This window comes from Syngnathus scovelli, chromosome 2 (assembly GCF_024217435.2).
Source record: "Syngnathus scovelli strain Florida chromosome 2, RoL_Ssco_1.2, whole genome shotgun sequence".
In the NCBI taxonomy this organism is placed as follows: domain Eukaryota; kingdom Metazoa; phylum Chordata; class Actinopteri; order Syngnathiformes; family Syngnathidae; genus Syngnathus; species Syngnathus scovelli.
In genome coordinates, this window is record NC_090848.1 from 16,493,336 (window position 1) to 16,504,799 (window position 11,464).

General features: G+C 40.1%; 1 protein-coding gene across 2 annotated transcripts in view; it reads right to left on the bottom strand.

Annotated features, from left to right (window-relative positions):
- The window catches only part of slco4a1 (solute carrier organic anion transporter family, member 4A1), a 15,511-nt gene extending 15,059 nt beyond the window's left edge, over positions 1 to 452 (bottom strand). The window contains exon 1 of one of the 2 annotated variants that reach the window (XM_049755620.2): positions 312 to 452. The gene's annotated coding sequence lies outside the window, so the exon portion shown is untranslated. The remainder of the gene's footprint in view (positions 1 to 311) is intronic. The other variant, XM_049755619.2, reaches the window with a different exon arrangement.
- Between the last annotated feature and the right edge of the window lie 11,012 nt (positions 453 to 11,464).

The following is an 11,464-nucleotide window of genomic DNA, read 5'->3' on the forward strand; positions in this document are numbered from 1 at the left end:
ACGGGGCAGATACTAGAAAAGGTTGCGTTATAATAAAATGTTCGCAGAAGGAGACATCAAGGGAAGAATAAGGATGGAAGATGTATGTTGCTGTGTGTTTACGACGACGCTCATTTAGCAAAGACCGGGAAATCGGTGGTTTACAAAACACCCCTTTTGTTCAGTGTTGTCGCAAAACCTGGTGCAGGTTGCATGTTTGAGGCATGTCTGGTGCGTGTATGACATGGTCCGTGCACTTCTCCGCAACATCCGCATCCCCCTTCGCTCCCATCCAAAAAAAAAAAAAAAAAAAAAATACGGACGGCGCTTACCTTGAAAAGACACTCCATACACCCTCCCTCGCGTCACCAAGTCTGGTTTCCTGAGTGTGTGACGGTGCGAGTGCTGCATGCTGACGTTCTGAGCACGTTGCTGACTTGTGGAAGTGTCATGGCGGGATACAGTGACATCAACCGTTAAACTGCAAAAGTGCAGTACTGTGCTGTGCTTATGTTGCAAAACATACTTATATCATTAATTTTAATATGGTAATATTATTCAGTGGCGCAACCCTAATCGCGGAGATTAGGTCCAACACAGTCCAGATCAGCCTCTGATTCCCCCCACCCCCACACACACAGAGTGGAAAAAAATGAAAATATAAATACTACAACACCCTCAAACACCTGCTCATTCCTCCTCTCATTTGGTGACGCCACAAATTGAGGATCCGCAGCCACTACTCCCGCCCCATCCGCCGCCCACGCAGTCTGAACGCACGCTCACTTTATCATAGCAGGTGTCCCAGCAATTTGAATTGACATGCGACTATAAATGATAAAATGTTTCCACATACCCCTTGCAACGAGCTAGTCATTGCTGTTTGGTGTAAATGACTAAATTCCCAGATGTCTATAATTAACTGTGGAACGCTATAAATAGCATGATACAGCTTCTTTAAGTTTTCAAACTTTTCATCTGGTTCACTGTAAATTGAAGTATGATCTTCTATTAGCTGTTGTATGAGCATTTGACCAGTAGAGGGTAGTAAAAGACTACATAACAACAACCATTTTGCGCCCTTCAATCTGAACATCCATCCATTCTCAACACCGTTTATCCTGTACACTGTACAGGGTCGCGAGGGGTACTGGAGCCTATCCCAGCTGACATCCGGAGAAGGGCAGATCACACCTTGAACTGGTTGCCAGCCAATCGCACAAACAACCTTTGGTACTCACACCTACGGGCAATTTGGAGCGGTCAACTGGACTACCCATGCATGTCTTCGCAATGTGAAAGGAAACCAGTGTACCTGAAGGAAACCCACGGAGGCACGGGGAGAACATGCAAACTCCACAACATTTTATTATTGTACATATAGAGCCTTTTATTGTACAGGAGAGACATAGCGGCAATAGCAGCTGATTTCAAAATGTTGGCTGACTGCTGAGGGGCAAGATGTCAATCACCCGGAGTGGCAGCTCGAGGGTCGAAATGGGGTTTTAAACTAGGGTTAAGGTCTCATGTAGGTTTCTAACCTCTTTGTTCTCTCTGTACTGTGAAAATGTATATACTATAACAAATGTATGCAAAATAATTGATTTGCCGAAGTTGAATTTTTGCCCTTCAGACATACATCGGCTTTGTTTTAACTTCATCTACAGTAAACGTTTTTTTTTTTTTTTTTTTTTTAAACATCCATGGTCTATATGAAAGTATAGTGTCTGTCACCATAATTTGGCAGTATTTCAAAAGGTGTGTTTTTTTTATCGCTGATCGTGAGTTGGCTAAAGTGAAGCTCATTTGAAAAATATTGTGTTTATTATTATTATTTTGTCATTGCATGCTTGACATCCTCATTAGGAACAAGGTAGGCCTACTGCATAAAATCTTAATTCATCTGAAGTCATTGTTATTGTGAAATGCAGTAGGGCAAAGTTTACGGTGTATGTTTGTTTGTTTGTTTGTTTCGGCTTGTACGTCGTCAACATGCATCACAATTTCATCCCATGCAGTGCTAACACATGACTTGCCAGCGTGCTTTCTGAGAAGGCCTTCCATGTGCATTATACGACGGTAATAATATGCCACGTAAAAATGAAGTATTACTTGGAGCTGAATGATGTTCCACGAAGAATTCTGTTTGGTACTGATAGATACCTCAGTCTGTAGATGCAGGCATCTGTCGCCCTTTATAGGGCCATTTCCGTGAGAGTTGAGTGATGTTACATTAAATGAAATGATACTGTGATAAATGACTGTACTGCTGTGTGTAGAGACGCGTATGTCTCCTGTACCTCATCGGATGCTTTATGTCACTCTCCAAGCATCATGTTTTGCTTCTTATGAAACACAAGAGGGCACTCTGCTCTATATTGTGAAACCTCTGAAACAGCAGGCCCACACACAAACACACAGCTTCAGGAATTGTTTGTGACCACAGTGACGACATGCAACGTACATAATGATCTAGCAGCGCTCCCACGTGTTAAATTCGAACATTTGCGTGGCTGCTCACCCATCAAATAGGAAATTACGCAACCAAGTAAACCTTTTCAAATCTGTTTTCAAAATTGTGTCTGCAAGCAGTTCTGATTTTTAGGGGAATGTGACTTCTCAATCAGGCTAATTTTCATATTTCCATTTTTGGTTTTCAGCCGGGGGGAAAGGGATGAACAAGCACCTCTGTTCCTCTGTTACGCTCATGGTAAAAAAAAATAAAAAAAATAAAGCCATATTAACCAATGGACAAATGACTTGATATAGGACTGCCCCCTCAAAATAGACTAATTGTAAATTTTTACTGATTTATTCTATTTTCTTCTTTTGCCAGTTTGTTTTTACTGGAATGTGTGCCTACAGGAAAAGAAAACACATCTTAGCAGCCTTAAAGCTGCTCTGCAGTACCAATAACTTGACAAACATACAACTGATGCAAACAAGACAAGCCACCACTCATAAAAATGTCTTTGTTGTCTACTGCTTATTGGATAAAAACATGAAAAGAAACCCTAAGTAAAGTGCGTGAGTTGAATGCAACACACACACAGGGTGAAAACTACATTTTTTGCGTGATCATGCGGTGGTTTTCGAGGAGCTTGCAATTGTGCTGAGTGGAAGGATCCTGATGTTGGGGACCTTCGCATTCATCACACTCAGTCATACACACTGCAGTAGCCCCGAGGCCTGATCCGCTTTAATTATGAGTCACCCAGCTAATCAATAGCAAGAAGGATAATTCCATTTCAACGCCCAATATGCATTTATGCCGATGTCAGATTTAAACGACTTGAACCTTGATTACCCTCATATTCTGCTTGTATATTTATAACTGTGTGATCTATAAGGTGCTTGAATGTGCGCTTGCATTATTTCAGTCAGAGCGAGCAGCCATTGATGGCTTATCATGCATATTACTGGAAGTGAATCTAACAGCGACGCAAGAACATTTATAATATAAGATAAGAATGGATTTTTCAACCTATTTCATTCCTCGGTAAATACATTCACCCACAGGCCACTATACAGAACGTTTTTATTTGTGTGTGTGTTTGTGTGTGTGTGTGTGTGTGTGTGTGTGTCTGTGTGTTTGGGGGCCTTCATACACAATTGTATTACGACACCTGCTTCTATTTTGCATAAATCTAAGGAGTTCTGGTAAAAAAATGAACTTGGACCCAATTAGTGCTGACATCACATATTGTTAAAAAACAAGAGATTTCCTGTCTTATTACAATTAAAATTTGATGAGACTGGTAGAGACATAATATAATAAGAATTATGGGCAATTTAAAGTATTGAAGTTAACATAAACTAGTTGTAGAATCCTGCGCTCTGCACATTATTTCATTTAGGTACAGTGGCATCAGGCGGTTCTTCATCTTCAAGGAAAAAAAAAATCAAAATATTTTTCTCTGGTCTGACCTTTGACACTAACTGTCTGAAAGATAATATGTCAGTTTGCCTTTTAAAAGCGTAGGAGTCCGAAAATGGAGACAAGTACTTTTGATTAAACGTCGGAAGACCAAGTTGGTCCAAGTAAAATTAATCTGTTGGAGCATGAAGAACATAACCTGGACGTGCATCATTAGCTTGGTGCTAACACAGCGAGAGTTGGCTCCATAATTTATTCTATCCACAAGGATTATTATTTTAGATTGAAATGGATGTGATCCTGAATTGCTCTGCACCATCGCTTGGTGTAACATGAGTGATGAGGTCAGCTGTGTGTGTGCGCGTGCATGCGTGTGTGTGTAAAGTGAGGGTTGCATTGGACATGCACATTTCAGAGAGGGTCAACACCACTTGTCGACAATGTAAATGAAAACTGCTGAAAGTGTGATCGCTACTCTCAGGGAGATTCTCAATCGCTTTACTCGAGCCATATGTCCACAGTTTGGTTTGGGACAGTAAACACTGATTTGGCCTCCTTCTTGTCTTCTTTAGATGTTCAGTCAAGGTGGTCCATAATATGTGATGTACGGTAACTAAAGAATTAGTTCCACCTCTGACTGCACTGCATTATTAATTGGAATCAAGAATAAAAGTAGACACTAATACAAAGGACAAGTGTGAGCCTCAATGCACTCCAATGGTTACAAGGAATTAATAGTTCTCCATCAGTCTATTATTGGGCAGCCACGTGTTTAGGTCCATATGTCTTGGTAATGTCTACTGTTTGTTGGAGTACATGGAATACTGTCGACTATCATGTTTTAATTATGTACATTATTTATGTCTTTGTCTATTGTACAGATCTAGCCTCAGCCACTTAAGCACCTTCTGCCCTGGTAACTGAAGCACAATAGTTAAAGAACTCGATGGGTCACATTATCTTTATTTGCTGGCCTAATTGTTAGTAGCCTTAAATGGAACTGAACAGAACTAAAGACTAAGAGACACCAGCACACTATTGCGGAGATATGAGATGGTGGAGGCAAAGTAGAGAGAATATGTCAGGAAGTGACCAAGACCAAAATTAGAGAGTTAGTTAAATGACACAGAGTCATCAGAAAATATGGCACCACTAAAACACGTTCTATGATTTATTAAAAGGCTGAATCTCATGTATGACTGGCACGAAGCATATCACACTGAAATCCACCTCTCTGAACAATATGCCGTCTTTTCTCTTCATGTGTTCTTAAAACTAGTGTCAGGGTTTCAAACAAGGGTTAGGGTTTCAAACTACGGTTTCAAACTACGGTCAGGGTTTCAAACTAGTGTTAGGGATTCAAACTAGGGTTTCAAACTAGGGTTAGAGTTTTAAACTAAGGTTAGGGTTTCAAACTAGGGATAGAGTGCTAAACTAGGGTTTCAGATTAGGGTTAGGGTTTCAATCTAGGGTTTCAAACTAGGATTAGGGTTTCAAACTGGAGTTTCAAACTAGGGTTAATTTTCAAACAAGGGTTAGGGATTCAAACTAGGGTTTAAGACTAAGGTTAAGGTTTCAAATTGGGGTTTGGTTTCAAACTAGGGTTTTAAACTCGGGTTAGGGTTTCAAAGTAGGGTTAGGGTTTCAAACTAGGGTCAGGGTTTCAAACTAGGTTTAGGGTTTCAAATTAGGGTTAGGGATTCAAACTAGGGTTGGGGTTTACAACTAGGGTTTCAAACTAGGGTCAGGGTTTCAAACTAGGGTTTCAAAACAAGAGTTAGGGTTTCAAAGTTGGGTTAGGGTTTTATTGTTTCTTATTCTTTTTTCTTTAAATCTAGATACTTTTATAATGGTGTAAGCGTCAGCCACTCAGGGGAATTGTTGTACACTTCTGAAAAGACACACGACCTCACAGGCAAACACACATCATTGTGACGGAGCCGTCTGCTCCCTCCTGTCGCCTCATTTGTTGCGACATCAGTGGGTTTTCTCCAAGGAGGCTCCGTTTTATGCCCTTGTCAGCAAACTTCAGCTTTCAAGTTCCCTCACTCACTCTGCTCCTCAATCTTTTCACTTTGCCAATTCTTTAGTACCCTGCCACATACTGATCATCCTCTTATTGTACTTCTGGGCTCTCTCCCTCAGTCTTCATCTTTTGAGATGGTCATTTTTTCTTTTGTCAAGTACTCAGTATGTCAAAAACGACACAGCTAATTTTAGGGTAGCACTTGGATCAAGGATGAACCCTTAACCATTTGCTTGTAGCGTCACTTGGGCAGTTTGCCATCGCCTCACAATTAAAACGCTGCAGTCACTTCTTTCAGGTTCCAACGCACAAGAACCCCATGTCTGCATACCATTTCATGACATTTTCTCGAGAGGTGGTGTAAGAGCCGAACCTATTAAATACAATACTGTATGTATGTAAAACTCAAGGATGCGTGGGAGAGTCATAGCTGCACAACAAATTCTGAAATCACAATTTTTGAAAGTTTCCATGCTAGATCAAATTAAAACTACACAGTTAACAATGTGACAGAGTTGCAAGAACATCTTTAAGATATGAAATATATAATTGTTAAATAATTTAACATCAGTGTGTTGTGTTAATTGTTAACACTGTCATTGCTTTTCTTTAACTAGGAATTAGCTTAAAATTGTGTATGTGTTTACATTTACAGTATATTTGTTATTATTTATAAAACCAATACTATGAGGAGGGTTGAGTGCCAATTTAGTTGTTGACGTTTGTGCGTGACTGCTGGCCTGCGTTTTGGTTTGTCATTTGTTTCTTCTCAACAGAGCAGTTCAAGTGTGAAGGAGGGTCACAACAGCATTTTCAGTTAAGACGTGATTGTCAGGGGACACATACAGGCAAGTGAAGTGAAATTTACTGCTTCATCAAGCTGTTTGGTTTTTGCTCTGTGGGCAGGCAGTACCATACATGACGCACGCACGCACGCACGCACGCACGCACGCACGCACGCACGCACGCACGCGCACACACACACACACACACACACACACACACGGACACACACGGACACGCACGCACTGCCTCCACTGTGCAAAGCATTTGTATCTTTAAGGTAAAAACCACATTGGTTTGACTTTACAGGCCCAAGATGAAAGTCCACCTCTCTTAGTCGATGAAGGTCATAGTCTGCATACTGTATATGGATGGATACATGTCAGGGGGCTGGTACAGCAGACAGCCGGTGGATTTTGCCTAATACGTACTATGTGGAGGGTGCTTAGGTAAAAGATGAATAGAGGTAATTGGGGAGGATGTGGAGTGATAGAACAGAAACAATGAAAAGAGCAAGGCGGGATAGAGGCTCTGTTACACTGCAATAGATATCATGCACTGCATATTCTTTTCTTATTTTGTCTTTTTTTCTATTGCTCTCACTGTGCAGGATGGATGGAGGTCATTCATTATCTGCCGGTCCACCGGGACCAGTATCTTCTTCAGCAGTTTAAACAACCACGCACTACAGGAGTGGGGGAGGATTCAAAGAGGGCTTGAGGTGCATAATTTGTACACATTTCCATTAGAGATGAGCAATTGGCTAAATTTCAGTTAAGGTATGGATTGGAATGTACCACATCGATTACTGGTGAGCACGTCTGCTTCGTGGGTCTGAGGCTCTGAGTTGGAGTCTTGGCTCGTTTGCTTTCACGTCGCAAGACGTGTAAAATTTCAAAAATGAACGGAATAAATGAATAAATATGGAAATAAATGGTTTCTAGGTTAAATTGGAAATACAAAATATTGTGAGTCTGAGTTTGATCTAATTTAATTGCTTGTATTTCCTTAACTTGAAGCAAAATTAAATCACAATCAAATACGTTTGAATTTGTTAGTCAAAATTTTGTTTACTTAATATTGGCAGCTTAATGCTTCCATAAATCTGCCCCTAGAATCGGAAAAAAAAGTTTGGGTTTGCTTGAAAAACAAATGAATAACATTTTCAATTTCATTCAACAATTTGATTATTGATTATTAAAGAACAAATGACATGGGTTTTTAGTGGTGGCTATTGCTAATATAGATTCTGAAGTTAACTTCATAAGTGATATATTTTTGGCAGTTGCACAAACCAAGACGAAAAAGAAAGAACCGTCAATGCTCGGCGACTTGATGGACCTAAAACATAAGCAATGGGAGTCTGCTGTTCACCATTGATAGCATGAAAAATTTGCATTAACTCGTATGTCACGTAATACATTTGAAACTAAATCCTACCACATTATTGACTTATAATGACAAGACAACATCAAAGTGACACAAATTTGTCCCTGTACTCACTAAGCTATTGCATTCACATGTCGCTAACAATACAGTTTTTTTTTCTGCAGAACACTGTTATTAATAACTTGTTAATTAAGGTACGCATGCATGCACACACACACACGCACACACACACACACACGCACACACACGCACACACACAAATGTTGACAAACAATAAGTGTGAGCAGCAGTTCTACACCGCTTTTCAAATCTAATTGAGGTTAATGAGTGTAAATGGTGAGTAAAAACCCATTAATGAGAGTAATTAAGATTACGTGTGAGACAAATTTAGTTGGAAATATGTACAGCTATCAAGGATGATTTTCTACCCTTCCAAGATTGAAATACAGCCCTCGATTGAGAATTTATACAGCTCCATAAAAATAAAGTACCTCTTGGTTTATCTATTTGTTTTAGAGCACGGTTGGGAATGACTTTATCTTGGACAAGAATGAGATGGGGAGAAACAAGAATGCTGTACATACACACAGCAGGTAAGAAAAAGCAAAGACAATGAAGCAGAAGGTGGTCGTGCATGAACTGCATCAGCTGGATTCAATGTCGAGGCAACAAGGCATGCCAAAGCATCGCACACTCACTTCTTGGCTTAAAGACAGACAGCTTAAGATATATCGAAAGATGACATCACCTCCATTTAGATAAAGGGGCGCCGGGGGAGGAAAGACTCCTCACGCCCTTGTAACGTGCCTCTGCAAAGAAGACAGACGTGAGGTTCAAACTTATCAAATATGTTGAGTTTTTATGGGTTTCCTCCATTTAGATGGACGGTTTTGTCCGTGAAACTCGGTAGCCATGACATGAAATGCCAATTTGTCGATTACAACCTCAATCTTCTATGGAATGGAAGGTAGCAAACCTGCCATTATTATCTTAAAACTGAATGGTGAACCAGTGTGTGTGTGAGTTTGTGTGTGTAGTGTGTGTGTATGTTTGTGAGTGTACGTGTGTGTGTTCGAATGTGAGCAAGAGGGGGATGCGAGGCAAGAGAGGACAAGGGGGCAGAAATCAATACATTTTAACTGAAAGCCCTTGTGTAGCAGAAACAGAGACATGAAGTAGAAAGACAGGAGACAGAAAAGAGGTGAAGAAGTTCAATAGAGAAGGAAGCAAGGAGGAAAAGCCTGCCAATCATCTTGACCTTATTCAGGAGGATTCTGTTCCATTCGCAAACTGAAGCAGTACAACTTACGTAGTTTTAATGGATTTGTGTACTGCAAACAAATAAAATAAAAACACAACTGCCATGTAATGACGTTTTAGGACAATTAGTTTCACTCTTCCTGATCTCCATTTAGGGTCATTTTTGTTTACCCCAGTTGGTGATCAAGGCGTTTCAACAAAATACGTTTTTTGTTTGCCTTGTTTGTATTTTGTCGTTGTATAATGATACGTGAACATTTTTTTGTATGTATGTGCCCTGTGATTGGCTGGTAGCCATTTCAGGGTCTACCCTGCCCATCGCCTTGAAGACAGCTTGCCCGGGCTCCAGCCGTGACTCCTCCTTTTTCCATTTGAATAGAAATTAAGTTATTGGTAATAATTAATTTGAATATAAGTATATTAACGGTGAATTTTCACTCAACGTTTGGTGCCCCCTAGGGTCCACAGCACCCTCAGCATCTGCCTAACTTGCCTAATGGGTGACTCTGATCACTGGCAACCACTGCGTGAAAGAGACAATAAAATAAAGGTGCATTGAGTACCTTTTAGGTAGAAAGAAAGAAATCTAAATATTCTCGTGCACATTGCATCAATTTCTATTAGGGACAGACACATCTACGCACTTAGCCAGACGCTAGTTCCACTATGTCACCGCAAACGACTTTACAGCAATATTCTCTGTTATTAAATGAGAGCATATTACCGTCAACTCTCATTTATAGCTGGAATGCAGTACACACCGTAAAAACTTTGCAATTAATTTCCCTTAGCAGAATGTGCTCATCTTCTCCTCCTTTGGGAATTGTGGAAGTGAGGCTGACAGAGCTTTTAAACAGATGGATGGTCTGTCAAAGCATAGCTGAGGGAGTCACACGTTTTAGTAAAGTCAGCTTTGTACAAGCAATACCTACTGTAATACGGAATTGCTACAACCTGCCTGAATGATAGTGACAATTTTGAGTCTATTAGCATTTGAGAGTAGTCATTCGAGCAAAGTGTATGCTGTCAAAACCTCTCAAAAATGTAACTTCTTATATTTATCTGTACATAGTTTCTGAGAATGTTTAAGTAGAAACAGCTCATCAAAATACAGATTTGCAGACATTGAATAATGTTTTATGGACTCTTAACTGCAGGGAGTCAAGCCTAAAAATATTTGAAGCAACAGGGAATATCAAATATTCTGTTTGATTCCACAGATATATAAGTTTACTGAAAAAAAACTCATCACACCTCCCCTATGGAGAAAAAGGGCAACAACTGTTGGTGCCTTTAAAGAGCCACATCAGCAAGGGCTGATGGATGATGTCCAACATCAATACAAGGTAATATAAGCACGTGCATACACACACATGCATGCAAGCACGCACGTGCACGCGCACGTACACACACAAACACACACGCACACACACACGCACACACACGCACGCATACACACACACACATGGACACGGTAAGCGCCTCCACTGTGCTGAAGACCATCTATTTACCTCTCTTCCAATTTCTTTATTAAAATGTCTTCCGTTGTTTTATGAGACTTAGGCTGACAAATTTGCCGATTTACTTTTAGAGTGGAGGGCATATCGGTGCCTAAAATGAAGCCAGAGGTTGGAAACATGGTTTTTAGCATTGTGTGAGATAAAGCATCTTATTAGCAAAAAATGCTAAATTTATTCCAGAATGCAAAGTTTAAATGGAAATGAGCAAAGTATAAAACATGTAAAAATACGTACGTTTCCACTTGTATGACATTCAGGCTTGTTACTTACAGCATTGGCTGTACAATTAAAATGTGACATGATTAATTTTTCCTTTCCACACCTTTATATGTAGATTCAGTAGGGTTTCAAATTCCTTCCACCCAGACCTGCCTGTTTGAATTCTCATTTCTGTCCTTTCCATGTTTAATAATTGTAAAAAGGACCCCATACCTCTATAGTAATTTTCTCTCTCACAAGATTCTTCAAAGGCCCCTTCGGTTCACTCTGAGAGGTATTATGAGTTGATTGATTGCTTCAGCCCTTGTTTACCCCCACACTCATTCGAAACGCGGCACAAGTGTTTTCAATAATCCCACAGATTTAATGGGTTGTAAACATTGCGATCTTAATCAAAATGTTGGCGTTTTG